This window comes from Malus sylvestris, chromosome 15, assembly GCF_916048215.2.
Source record: "Malus sylvestris chromosome 15, drMalSylv7.2, whole genome shotgun sequence".
NCBI lineage: Eukaryota > Viridiplantae > Streptophyta > Magnoliopsida > Rosales > Rosaceae > Malus > Malus sylvestris.
This window is the reverse complement of record NC_062274.1, coordinates 50,895,893-50,908,764: the sequence shown is the minus strand read 5'-3', so window position 1 is coordinate 50,908,764 and position 12,872 is coordinate 50,895,893. Positions and strand designations below refer to the sequence as shown.

At 37.6% G+C, this 12,872-nt stretch overlaps 1 protein-coding gene across 4 annotated transcripts in view; it reads left to right on the top strand.

Annotated features, from left to right (window-relative positions):
* The window catches only part of LOC126603827 (thioredoxin O1, mitochondrial-like), a 90,953-nt gene that overhangs the window by 32,962 nt on the left and 45,119 nt on the right, over positions 1-12,872 (top strand). The gene's annotated exons all lie outside the window — the stretch shown is intronic.

The following is a 12,872-nucleotide window of genomic DNA, read 5'->3' as shown; positions in this document are numbered from 1 at the left end:
TTCTTGTTTCGTTGAGCTTTTGTATCTTAAGTACTTGGTTCTTGTATTGTTTCTTCAGGCCGTTGTTGTATCCCTTAGACTTCCACTCGATTCCGTTGAGTGATGGTTCAGAATCGTATCCTGGTTCGGATTTCGTTGAGTGATGGTCCGGAATCCATTCGATTCCGTTGAGTGATGGTCCAGAATCGTATCCAGCTTGTATTCCATTGGGTGGTTCTATATGCATGGTACTCCATGATTTCGTTGAATGATGATCCAGAATCGTATCCTGAATTTGATTCTGTGGAGTGGTCCGGAATCCTTTTGGTGACTTGGTTCCTTGGATTTGATTTCAACTTCAGAGATGTCGGCTTTGGCAGAATTGTGTCGCTCTAGCCCTGCATGTCAGTGTGTTGTATGGGTTATTATTGGGTGTGATTATTGGATGTCGTTGGATGTAATTGTTATGATCGTGATATACCGTTGACCAATATGGCTATAGATTATTATTGCGCCTCGTCGATTGTTCCTTGAGATGTTGTATGCTCTGAATTGTGCATTATGTTGAAATATGGCAGTTTATGTGATGAATATTCGATTGTAGTGAAAAGTCGAACTACGAATGTCTTGATCCCTACTGAGAGTACGTAGGGAATCTAACGAAGAGGTTAGATGCAGTCATAAAGTATACGCAAAATTATTATGCATCTGGATCTTGAATTATATTTTGTACATATCCAAAAGGCGGGGTACGTTGAGTTAAGGGCATTTAGTGACGTCAGGTGTCGATCTTGGATATATGTCGGGATCGAGGAGTGACAAGATGACTTAATGAAGTGCTTTTGGGCAAAGCCTACAATAGCCAGGACGAAATGCCTATAAAAGGGAAGACAAGGCCCAGAGACAAGGACACTTAACTAATCAAACAAACAAGCATACAAACTCTGCTCTCAAGCCAGTTCGTACCTTTCAAGCTCTTTTTAGCCAATAGTTCCCTTAGAAAGACATCTTTTGTCCAGTGTAAAAGCTCTGCTACCTTTTCTAGATGTTGTAGTATCGATCCCCTCGTGTAAACTTGTTTACCATCCATCCTTCTTTAACACACCACTCTCTTTAACCATAAAGAGAAGAGATTGCAATATGTTCAACATTGCCCGACAAGGTGAAATCTTGTCTGACTCTCTTTGTCTTGTCTTTCAATTAGTAGATATGGTAATATGATGTACTCTTTAGTATATATTCAAGTTATTTCCAGTCATTTGATGATCAAAAGTTCCATTGGTTCTCAGATCCGGTTCACCTAGTGGTTTTTACTGTCATAAAAAAACCAAATGGGGATTAAACCAATGACTTAGTTAGATCTGGACTTCCACCCTTTTAAGCATACAAATAATGAACTAAAAGTCCTTGATCTCAAGGCACAGAAAAGAACTTAATGTATACTTAACCCATCTACAACAATCATTTGATAACAAGAAGTAAGAATAACTTGGGACGCAAGTAATCGACTTAAACACACTTGTTCTACATCTGCCATACTGAGATGGCAGTGGCATGCCTTAGCACTTAGTTTTGATTGCGAGCCTCAAGGCCTACACCTAAGGTCCCACAAAGGCACGTTTTAGAACTAACTCTGTCCTCCTCTTGCAGCCTTTTGACAAGCAAGAGCCGACAATCAACAAAAGTGCCAACTCCTCGGGGAGTTGTGTGCTCGAGCCAAGGACTCTCGCCAGCAAAATTCCTGCCGAACATTAGACTACATGAAGTTTTCCATCTACATGTAACAATAAAGCTCCGTCCCATGGAGAAACCACTTAATTCGCCAACCTTGATAAAATTGGAAGTATCCGAAGCATGCCCATCTAAATTCTTGAAGAAAAAAAAAGCATGAAATTTTGAAGTATTATAGAGTTTTCTTTTTGAAACTTCAACACACAGAGCCTTCTTCTTCTGTAAATTATCAAAACTAATTAAATTGCAGGAATTCCTATCATTATAACGATATACCAGATTGAAGAAATATTATCGTACGCCTCTTTCACTTCTTCAATGGAGTTGCAACTCCTTATACCAAGAACTGCAACAATTAGGAAATTCAAGCCCACTGCAGTTTGACAAAAGTTCACGAACCGATGCAATAGTATATCTCTTGACTTGTCCCCTCCAAGATGCAACAATCCAACTAAATTGTCTTTGTCTCAAATTTTTCTGCACAAAAAGAGAAGAGTCCAAAGCTCCATCACAAGAACACCTTTTTTTGGCCAATATAAGTAAAAGATGGAAAGTATGAGGAATAAAGATTGTAGTTATTAGGAAATTGGTAGTGTGATCATAAATAAAAAGAGAATGGGAAAATGCTAATAATTATATGTTATTACCACCCTTAGTGAATGGGTAATAAACACAAATTAACAAAGAAAAAAAGTTACAAGAGTTACAAATAACCACTAATTAACCACCAATTTTCCCACTAATTACCACAAATAATGACAAATAAACTTGCTTCATGTTTTGGGTTTAGGTAATTCCCTAGACCTTAATTCATGTTTTGGGTTGGTTTTGGAGTGTGAAATCGTTGAAATCGAGCTCGGGGAAGCCTTGACAACATTATGGGTTATTCTCTATAGTTTCTGACGAGGCTTGGGCAACGGTATTCAGCGATGGCCACCGTTAAATTTGACGCAACAACTGAAATTCCGTTAACTTTGATGAAATATGGACGGAAAAGGTATATTCCATTACCTCACTTAAAACCTCACTGGACCAGCACGTGGCTCTGGCTTCGATGAGTATGGTGTCTACTAACCGAATTGTGACAGAGAGTATAAAGGCGTGTTCACTGGCGACGACATCCCATGGCGGCGCGTGACACCACCACGGCGGTACATGGAGGTGCGTGGCCAGAGCACGGCAGCTCGTGAAGGACTTGATACCTACCATAGTGTTTTTTTGTGATTTGAATCACGTGGTGCCCACCATGCAAATTCAATATCTAAATGGTAATTTTGGGCAATGTTCTATAAAATATCGGTTTAAGCTTAACTTAGCTTATTATGATTTTTACAGGCGTATTAAAGGATCGAAAGGATTTAGGCAATGAGCCTATTGACAAGAGACGTTCTGCTTACATGTGAGTGGACCTCTTTGAAAAACTAAATGTTTTTACGTTATAGAGATATATATGTTTTATATGCATATGCATATTACTATGGTGGTCTTTGATGAGATATGGTGATATTTGACGATATCTTGAAATCATCGGTGACTTATTTTCACATGGTCTCTTATATATGCTGTATAGCTATCTTCGGCCGTAGATTATTTGCAGGTGATATTTTATCCTATTAGACTGATGAGTCGATATTGTACTATATATTGTACCCTAATCTTAGTATTAATTTATTGGTTATTTTGTGTGAATGTTGATACTTTGAATTATATTTCTAATATAAGACATTTCGACTTCCTCTTGAGAAAAAAATAGATAAATGAATGAATTTTGGAGTGATTTCAATTGGAGGATGTTTGTGAGTCTGACAACTTGTTTGTGTCAAAGTTTCATATTTTTCTACTAAGCGGTTTATTTATGGCAATGAAATAAAGAAGCAGCGCGCAGTGCTGTCAAATTGACTTATTGGGCTTATTTGGACTTTTTGGTGTCCAAGATGATGTATTTTGTGTTCGAGACCTTCTACAATTATGTTTGGGACATCTCAAGCTTTAATTCTAGCCTTTTTGGGCCTGTTTTGGAGTGTTAAAGATCTAGAAACGTAGGATTCTTTATGGCTGGGCAGTTTACCCAAAGTTCGAATAAGAATGTATTTCCTAAATTATCTTATTCAATTATGTTTTCTAGTTTTATTCTAAGACCTTTCCTAGGTAGGATTTTATTTTGTAGTACTATAAATAGGCTATTTAGCCATTAGGGTTGAGTACGCACTACTTTGGAGAACTCAGTTTAGAGAGCATTTGATGATTCAAGTTTATTTTCAAAGTGTTTTCTATCTTTATTTTTAATAATATTTTGTTTTATGATTGTTCATAACTAATTTCCGTTTGCTAGGGTGAGGCCACGAGCCTTAGCAAGAATATGTAGTTTATTTTCAATTTACATATGATATTACGAATGTAGGTTTTGAATTATTAATAAACTATCTAATTGTCTTCATGATTGACCACTATTAGGATATTTAGAAAAGTAATTTAATGCAATTTTGGCAGATGACTATACCTGAAATTTATTAAGGCTTCTTGTGGTTAATAAATGTAACTTTACTTAGGATGGACGCCACATCATAAGGGTTGCATAGTTTTTCAAAAGGTTTGCACAAAACTTGATGAGTCTTGCATGTTCACATTCAATCTGGACACTACGAACGAGTTGCATGTTTGATATACATTCTATGTTGGAGGTTCCAAGTAGGACATATATTAGGAAAATCTACCCTTCAAAATATGCATTTGTAAGTCAAAAGTAATTGGAAGAACTACGTCGGATTGTTAAGGTGATGGCGGAACCCTAGTGCTTAATTTGATTTTCAAAATCGTTTTTTGTTTTTGTTTTTTTTACTTTGCTAATTTATTTAATTAAATTCATTTTTAATATTTTAAGTCATAAAATCACAATTTTATTCAAACTTTGTTTTTAAATAATTAATTAAAATTTGGTTCTAACATATGTTATTCATTCAATCCCTGTGGAGGATGACCTTGCTAAAGCCGACTATACTACAATTATCTTGTACTTTTGCAAGCATTTTAAGTGTTTTTATCCCTACTTTTGCAGGTGGTAAAATCCTATCATAACGCTAGGATTATTGATTATTACCGGTAGTGAACTTAGTTTGTTGATGCTAGCATACCCTGGGTGCTATATTTATGCTAGTGGACTAACACGCCCCAATCCCCATATCCCCGAATACCAGGATAGGCATGTGCTAGCCGACACCGGAGGGTGACGAAGCCACTTTAAACATGCATGCAAATAAAATATGTAATTAGAAAGAAATATACCAATGCGAGAACGCTTTCAAAGCATACAACTAATTAAGAATAATGTGAAAAGATGATTATAAAAGGTATGAATAAGGGAATGGGTACCACACAAAGAAGACTTTAGGGTAGCTAAGCGGAAGTGTCCTGACGCCGGGATCATGTGCCTTGACTTTAACTCCTGAGGGGGCGCAAAAACAAAAGAGTGAGTGGACCAAAGTTTATAATAGTGATACTAATAATAAGAAAACCATTTTCTTTCTGAACATACTAACCCCCTATTTTGAAAACACACACACACACACACATATATATATAATACTACATAGTAATTTTCTGAAAACTCTACATGCCATGAAAATGTTCATAAAATTAGTACGTATAAAACCATACTCATAAATGAATATACTTGCCTGAAGGAAAATCAATAAAACCTCTGTAAATCACATCAATGATGTACTCTCTAGGGGTATCATAGTCGCCTGAAGGCAGTACCTGTCCCTCACCCGAAGATGAAGTTGTACATCACTGGGTTACGTCAGTGAAGAAACATGGTAGGCCCTATCATCTGAAGGTGAAGTTGTACAACTCTGGGTTACGCCAGAGAAGAAACATATAACATCACACATCGACACTAGCCATGGCTAGTGAAGCTGTCCAACGCTGGTTTTGCCAGTGAAGCTGAGGGTATGACATAAATATCTCACTCCTCATTCGCCTGAAGGCAGTACCTATCCATCACCCTGTATGACTCTGGGTTACGGCGAAGAAGAAATATATACATAGATACCCCCAACTGTGTCATATGGCCATAAACGTGTACATACCCACTAGATAAACACCGAAAACATACCTAAAAAATCATATCAAATCTGAAGCTCAAAAGCTCAAAGCATCATCTCATAAATCCAAGATAGATCATATTCATAAATCCATAAAATAAATCATATTCGAAATCCATAAAATCTCATATACGAAAATCCAAAGAATTCATAACCTTTTGTAAAAACATAAATTCGATAAATCATAAATAATGCATAAAACGTAAAATCAGGAAATCATGCTTTTTGTGAATGCAATCCTAATATTTTATACAAACATGCAAGTTAAGAAGGGGTCCACTCATAGGTATTTCATTGCCCGAGAATCGCTCGAACTAGCGAGGATGGTGTCACTTCCCACTGATGCACCTATTAAAGGCTGTGACATGACAGGAGTTGGCTGGAACACCGCTAAAAAATTGTCGGATTTCTCACAGGAAACCATGTTAGAAAAGGAAATAACTCGTCGGAGAATCCTTTGAACAGTGGCAGTGCCACTGTAAAAAGAGAGAGAAACCATGCTGAGCTTGGGGTTCGTGAGTCCCACTTTAATAGATGAGGAAGGTTCGTAAAGGTGGTGGTGGTGGTTGCTTTTGTGGTCTTGCTAGAGTAGGTGGCTCGGGGAGGAGAAGTGCAGAGGTGAGAGGGTGAGAGTTTCCTGAGGGGAAAAGGGAGAGAGAAGAGAGGGAAAAAGAGATAGAGAGCGAACTCGAGAACACCCCAGAAGACCAATTTTGCCATGTGTCACCACCCCAGTGGTCTATGATGGAGAAATATCCCAAATTGTAAAATAACCAAAATACCCTTATCGTTCTAAGTCTCGTAAAATCTTCGTTTTAGCTCCAAATTCAATTCTGCTCGTGCCCACACGTTCGTAGTGACAAGTCCTACAAGTATACACCAAGGAAGTGGGTTTCACGTGACACAACAAGGCGGTCAACAAAAGTTAACATTTTTACGTTGAAGGGCATTTTCATAAATTTGAGTTTTAAAATTATAAAAACCGTAATAATTGGGGACGGGTCATTATAATTTACCCCCTTTAAGAAAATTTCATCCCCAAAATTTAAAATAACTTGCTATAAGTAACATACTCGAAAATCGGGAGAAAATATGTGTATATATATATACACACACACATACACAAGGAAGAAATTCAATTAGAGTGGCTGCATAAAAGAGAATGTTTTTGTCGCAATGGGATTGCAATGATTTCTCTTTCATGCCTCCAAGCTAATACCTTCTTCCTTCCTCGATATAATAGTATAGTATAATACTCAAATAAAAATATAAAGTTGAAAATACATATTATTATGTAATAACTTAAGGTCAAAATATATGCGTATAATAAGATACAACAACAACAACAACAACAACAAAGCCTTTTCCCACTAAGTGGGGTCGGCTATATGAATCCTAGAACGCCATTGCGCTCGGTTTTGTGTCATGTCCTCCGTTAGATCCAAGTACTCTAAGTCTTTTCTTAGAGTTTCTTCCAAAGTTTTCCTAGGTCTTCCTCTACCCCTTCGCCCCTAAACCTCTGTCCCGTAGTCACATCTTCGAACCGGAGCGTCAGTCGGCCTTCTTTGCACATATCCAAATCACCGGAGCCGATTTTCTCTCATCTTTCCTACAATTTCGGCTACTCCTACTTTACCTCGGATATCCTCATTCCCAATCTTATCCTTTCTCGTGTGCCCACACATCCCACGAAGCATCCTCATCTCCGCTACACCCATTTTGTGTACGTGTTGATGCTTCACCGCCCAACATTCTGTGCCATACAACATCGCTGGCCTTATTGCCGTCCTATAAAATTTTCCCTTGAGCTTCAGTGGCCTACGACGGTCACACAACACGCCGGATGCACTCTTACACTTCATCCATCCAGCTCGTATTCTATGGTTGAGACCTCCATCTAATTATCCGTTCTCTTGCAAGATAGATCCTAGGTAGCGAAAACGGTCGCTTTTTGTGATCTTCGCTAGATTGCTCCGGTCATTAGTGTGGATAAGTATATAAATGGATAGAGATAGGAAAGCAAACACAAGATGTACGTGGTTCACCCAGATTGGCTACGTCCACGGAATAGAAGAGTTCTCATTAATTGTGAAGGGTTTACACAAGTACATAGGTTCAAGCTCTCCTTTAGTGAGTACAAGTGAATGATTTAGTACAAATGACATTAGGAAATATTGTAGGAGAATGATCTCGTAATCACGAAACTTCTAAGTATCGGAGTGTGGTGTCGTCTTGACTTGCCTTATCTGTCTCATAGGTAGATGTGGCATCTTCTCTGGAAGTACTCTTCCTCCATCCAGGGGTGGTATCTTTAACTGGTGGAGATGCACAAGGTAATGTATCAATTTCACTTGAATCTTACTTGTAGTTTCAGGCTTGGTCAAGCGCGATACAAACCATGTAGTAGGAGTCCCCCAAGTTGCCGAGCTAGGGGGTCTGCTGAAAGAGGTGACAGACAAGGTAAGCAATCAGAGCTCCGACTGATTGTTCACCTTCTCCCCATCTTGCAGCAGCATGAAGGATAAAGAGAAGAAAAATGAGAAGAGATGATATGAGATACTTTTGCTTTTGAAGAAGTAACTTTCCACAGGCTTATTCTTGAACTGAGCTGGAGGGTTTTCTGGTTTCCTCCAGAGTATAAGGCCAACTGAAGAATTTGAGGGTCAAAACAAGTCTATCAAATCTAGAGTACGTTCCACCCTGCTGATATGGGATACTTTTGCTTTTGACAGAGTAATGGATGTATCGGCACGTGTGCTGTTACGCTTGTCTCCACATGCTTCCTTGTATCCTTCGCACTTGCCCTATCTGTTCCTCAAGCAGATGCGGAATCTTCCCTAGAAACATAAGATGTTGAAGATGAGTACTCGAGAGCAATGCCAGGTAAGTAATCAGGTAAGGGGTTCCAGGCAGTCAGTTCCTGGCTGGAAGCTTGATTCCAAGTGCTGACTGATTGCTCTCTTTCTCCTTGTCTTGCAGGTAACAACAACAAATGCGTATAATAAGATAACGTAAAAAAAAATCTATATATAAATATATATATATATAGTAAGCCTTTAAGGGTATGGATCCCCATTTTTCAAAAAAATTGGGGACACCCTCTTAACCGTTAAATTTGGCTTTAATGAGATTCTGTGGTTGAGATTCTGTGACCTGTGATTTAATCTCAACCACAAAATTTCATTAAAACCAGATCTAATAGTCAAGAGAATGTCCCCATTTTTTTGAAAATGGGAATCTCTTCCGTTAATGGACTTGTATACATATATATATTAACGTGCAATTCAAATACTTGTATTAAGTTTAAAATCGAAAGTGACCCGGGATTGATCGCGGTCGATGAACTTGATAGCCACGATGGCAGAGTTCATAGGGAAGCAGATGGCCTTGGAGACAACGACCCTGACACCGGATCCCATTTTGTCGAGGATTTGGTAGGAGGCGGGGTCCAACGGGAATTGGACCTTTTTGGGAAGTGGGTTTTCTTGGCGGGAAGAGAAAGAAGTTGTCATTGGATAAGAAAAGGTTGAAATCTAATGCATCGAAATGGGTTTTTGGGATTTCTGGGAAGTGATTTTTGATGGAGAGGATGAGTGGGTTCTGAGGGTGAAGAAAAAGTAGGGTTTAAGCAGCAATCTTGTGAAAGGTTGATGGTGAGGCTGTGAGGGTGGCTTTGGGACGATGCATATGAATGCCTACTGCTCTCTGTTTTCAGGGGCTTTCCTATTCCAGTTGGGGTGACATTATATATTTTGTTGTTTAAACAAAATCTTGATTATATTTTGAGGGGTCTTTTGGGAATTAGGATTGGGTGAAATAAAAGTTGGTTTAAGATAATACAGTTGGTCTGTTTAGTTGTCAAGGCATCAAGAGTGGAGTCTTAGGGTCATTGGGCGGTGTACCACCTTCTTGCACCCATGTTTGATTCTATTTTCACTGGTCAATAAATGAATTTTTGGAGCTGGTGAAAAAAAAAAGAACTACTAGATGAATGGCTAATTGGTAAAAAGAAATACGGAAGTATTGCTACGAATTGAACTTCAAGAGAACATACACCAGTCGATTATGAAGTCGGTGATTGAAGCTTGAAACACGTAATCTTCCCTTGCTATATTAATTAGGGTTCAACTCCTTTAAGAAAGAAGCCGAGCTTGACCTTAGACATGCTCAACTCATAAAGCATGTGAGTGGCCCTTTAAAAAGAAGTTTGAAGAACATGTTATACAAGCGGATCATCTCATTGTTGTAAAGTGACTTGTACTTAAGCCTGGCAAACGGGTTGTGTCTGTCGTGTTCATGTCGTTTTCATATAACACATGTTATTTTAATGAGTCGTGTCGTGTCATACCCGTTATGACCCGTTAAGAAAAATATATTTTTTTTCTTAAATTTGCACATACTATACATTGCCACATAAATATTACTTCAAAACATTAAAACACATTTGTCGTTTAAGTACTACATCTTCACTCGAAAATAAGAGCCTAATAAACAAACATTCATACACTATTAGTCTATTACAAAATATTAAATGTCTAAGGATATGCAAAATGAAAGAGTTTTTGTTTTCAAGGTTGTGAAGCCTTTCTCAAAAGTTTGAACCTTGCCAATGGAACTCAAAGCTTGCATGTTATTCCTTTTACAAAATCCTCAATTTTCATCGATCATCATGACATAAGATTTTGTGGTATCCACTAGTGTAAATATTTTAAATTGAAGATCAAATTCATTCATTGTATTCATATAGGGTCAACAAGTGTAGCTGTAAAAAATCATCAAAATCAGAGTTACAATAATCGTTAAATCATGATTATTCGTTGATAACCGTTGAAAAGTTTTGTCCCATTACTTGATCTCCGAATGTTTTTTTTTCTGCGATTTTTGGCTTATGCAATCTTGAAGCATATACAAACAAGTTTGACGGTTGGATCGTTGAAATTAGTTTCATAGAATGAGTATCCCATCAAAACGATAGATTCACTAACACAGAGTTTATTTATACTTTCACTAAGTATAACATAAGATTTTGTGGTATTCACTAGTGTAAATATTTTAAATTGAAGATTGAGTTCATTCATTGTATTCATATAGGGTCAAGGAGTGTAGCTGTAAAAAAATCATCAAAATCGGAGTTAAAATAACCGTTAAATCGTGATTTTTCGTTGGTAACCGTTGAAAAGTTTTGTCTCATTACTTGATCTCTGAATGTTTGTTTTTTTGCGATTTTTAGCGTATGAGATCTCGAAGCATATACAAACAACTTTGACGTTGGATTGTTGAAATTAGTTTCGTAGAATGCGTATCCCATCAAAACGATATATTCACTAACTTAGGAGTTTATTCATACTTTCATTAAGTATAACACAAGATTTCGTGGTATTAACTAGTGTAAATATTTTAAATGAAGATCAAGTTCATTAATTGTATTCATATAGGGTCAAGGACTGTAGCTGTAAAAAAATCATCAAAATCGGAGTTAAAATAACCGTTAAATCGTGATTTTTCGTTGATAATTGTCGAAAAGTTTTGTCCTGTTACTTAATCTCTGAATGTTTGTTTTTTTGCAATTTTTGGCGTATGCGATCTCGAAGTATATACAAACATGTTTGACGGTTGGATTGTTGAAACTAGTTTCATAGAATACGTATCCCATCAAAACAGTAGATTCACTAACACTTAAGAGTTTATTCATACTTTCATTAAGTATAACATAAGAGTTTATGGTATCCACTAGTGTAAATATTTTAAATTGAAGATCAAGCTCATTCATTGTATTCGTATATGGTCAATGAGTGTAGTTGTAAAAAATCATCAAAATCGGAGTTAAAATAATCGTTAAATCGTGATTTTTCGTTGATAACTGTCGAAAAGTTTTGTCCCGTTACGTGATCTCTGAATGTTTGTTTTTTGCAATTTTTTGCGTATGCAATCTCGAAGTATATACAAACATGTTTGACGGTTGGATCGTTGAAACTAGTTTTGTAGAATACGTATGCCATCAAAACAGTAGATTCACTAATACTTAAGAGTTTATTCATACTTTCATTAAGTATAACATAAGATTTTATGGTATTCACTAGTGTAAATATTTTAAGTGTGGAAAGTTTTGGGAGAGACAGGTATAACATGGCTCACTGACCTTTTCAATAGGATTTTGAAAACGAAGAAGATGCCAAATGAGTGGCGAACGAGCACTTTGGTGCCTATCTACAAGAATAAGGGCGATGTACAAAATTGCATGAACTATAGGGGTATTAAGCTAATGAGTCATACAATGAAGCTCTGGGAGAGAGTCATTGAGCATAGATTGAGGCAAGAGACACGGGTTTCGGACAACCAATTCGGGTTCATGCCAGGGCGCTCAACCATGGAGGCAATCTATCTCTTACGAAGATTGATGGAAAGATATAGAGATGGGAAAAAGGATTTACACATGGTCTTTATAGATTTGGAAAAAGCGTATGATAGGGTCCCAAGAGACATTCTTTGGAGGATTTTAGAGAAGAAAGGAGTACGAGTAGCATATATCCAAGCTATACAAGATATGTATGAAGGAGCAAAGACTGCCGTAAGAACTCATGAAGGACAAACCGAAAGCTTTCCCATAACTGTAGGATTACATCAAGGCTCATCCTTAAGTCCTTACCTTTTTGCGTTGGTAATGGATGAGTTAACAGGACATATTCAAGATGATATTCCTTGGTGTATGCTTTTCGCAGACGATATAGTGTTGATAGATGAAACTCAAGAAGGGGTAAATGCAAAGCTTAACCTTTGGAGAGAAGTGTTGGAATCTAAAGGTCTTCGCCTAAGCCGATCAAAGACAGAATATATGGAGTGCAAGTTCAGTGCAAATGGAGGCCAAAACGAGTTAGGGGTGAGGATCGGAGATCAAGAAATACCAAAGAGCGACCGTTTTCGTTACCTAGGATCTATCTTGCAAAAGAACGGAGAATTAGATGGAGATCTCAACCATAGAATACAAGCTGGATGGATGAAGTGGAAGAGTGCATCCGGCGTGTTGTGTGACCGCCGTATGCCACTGAAGCTCAAGGGAAA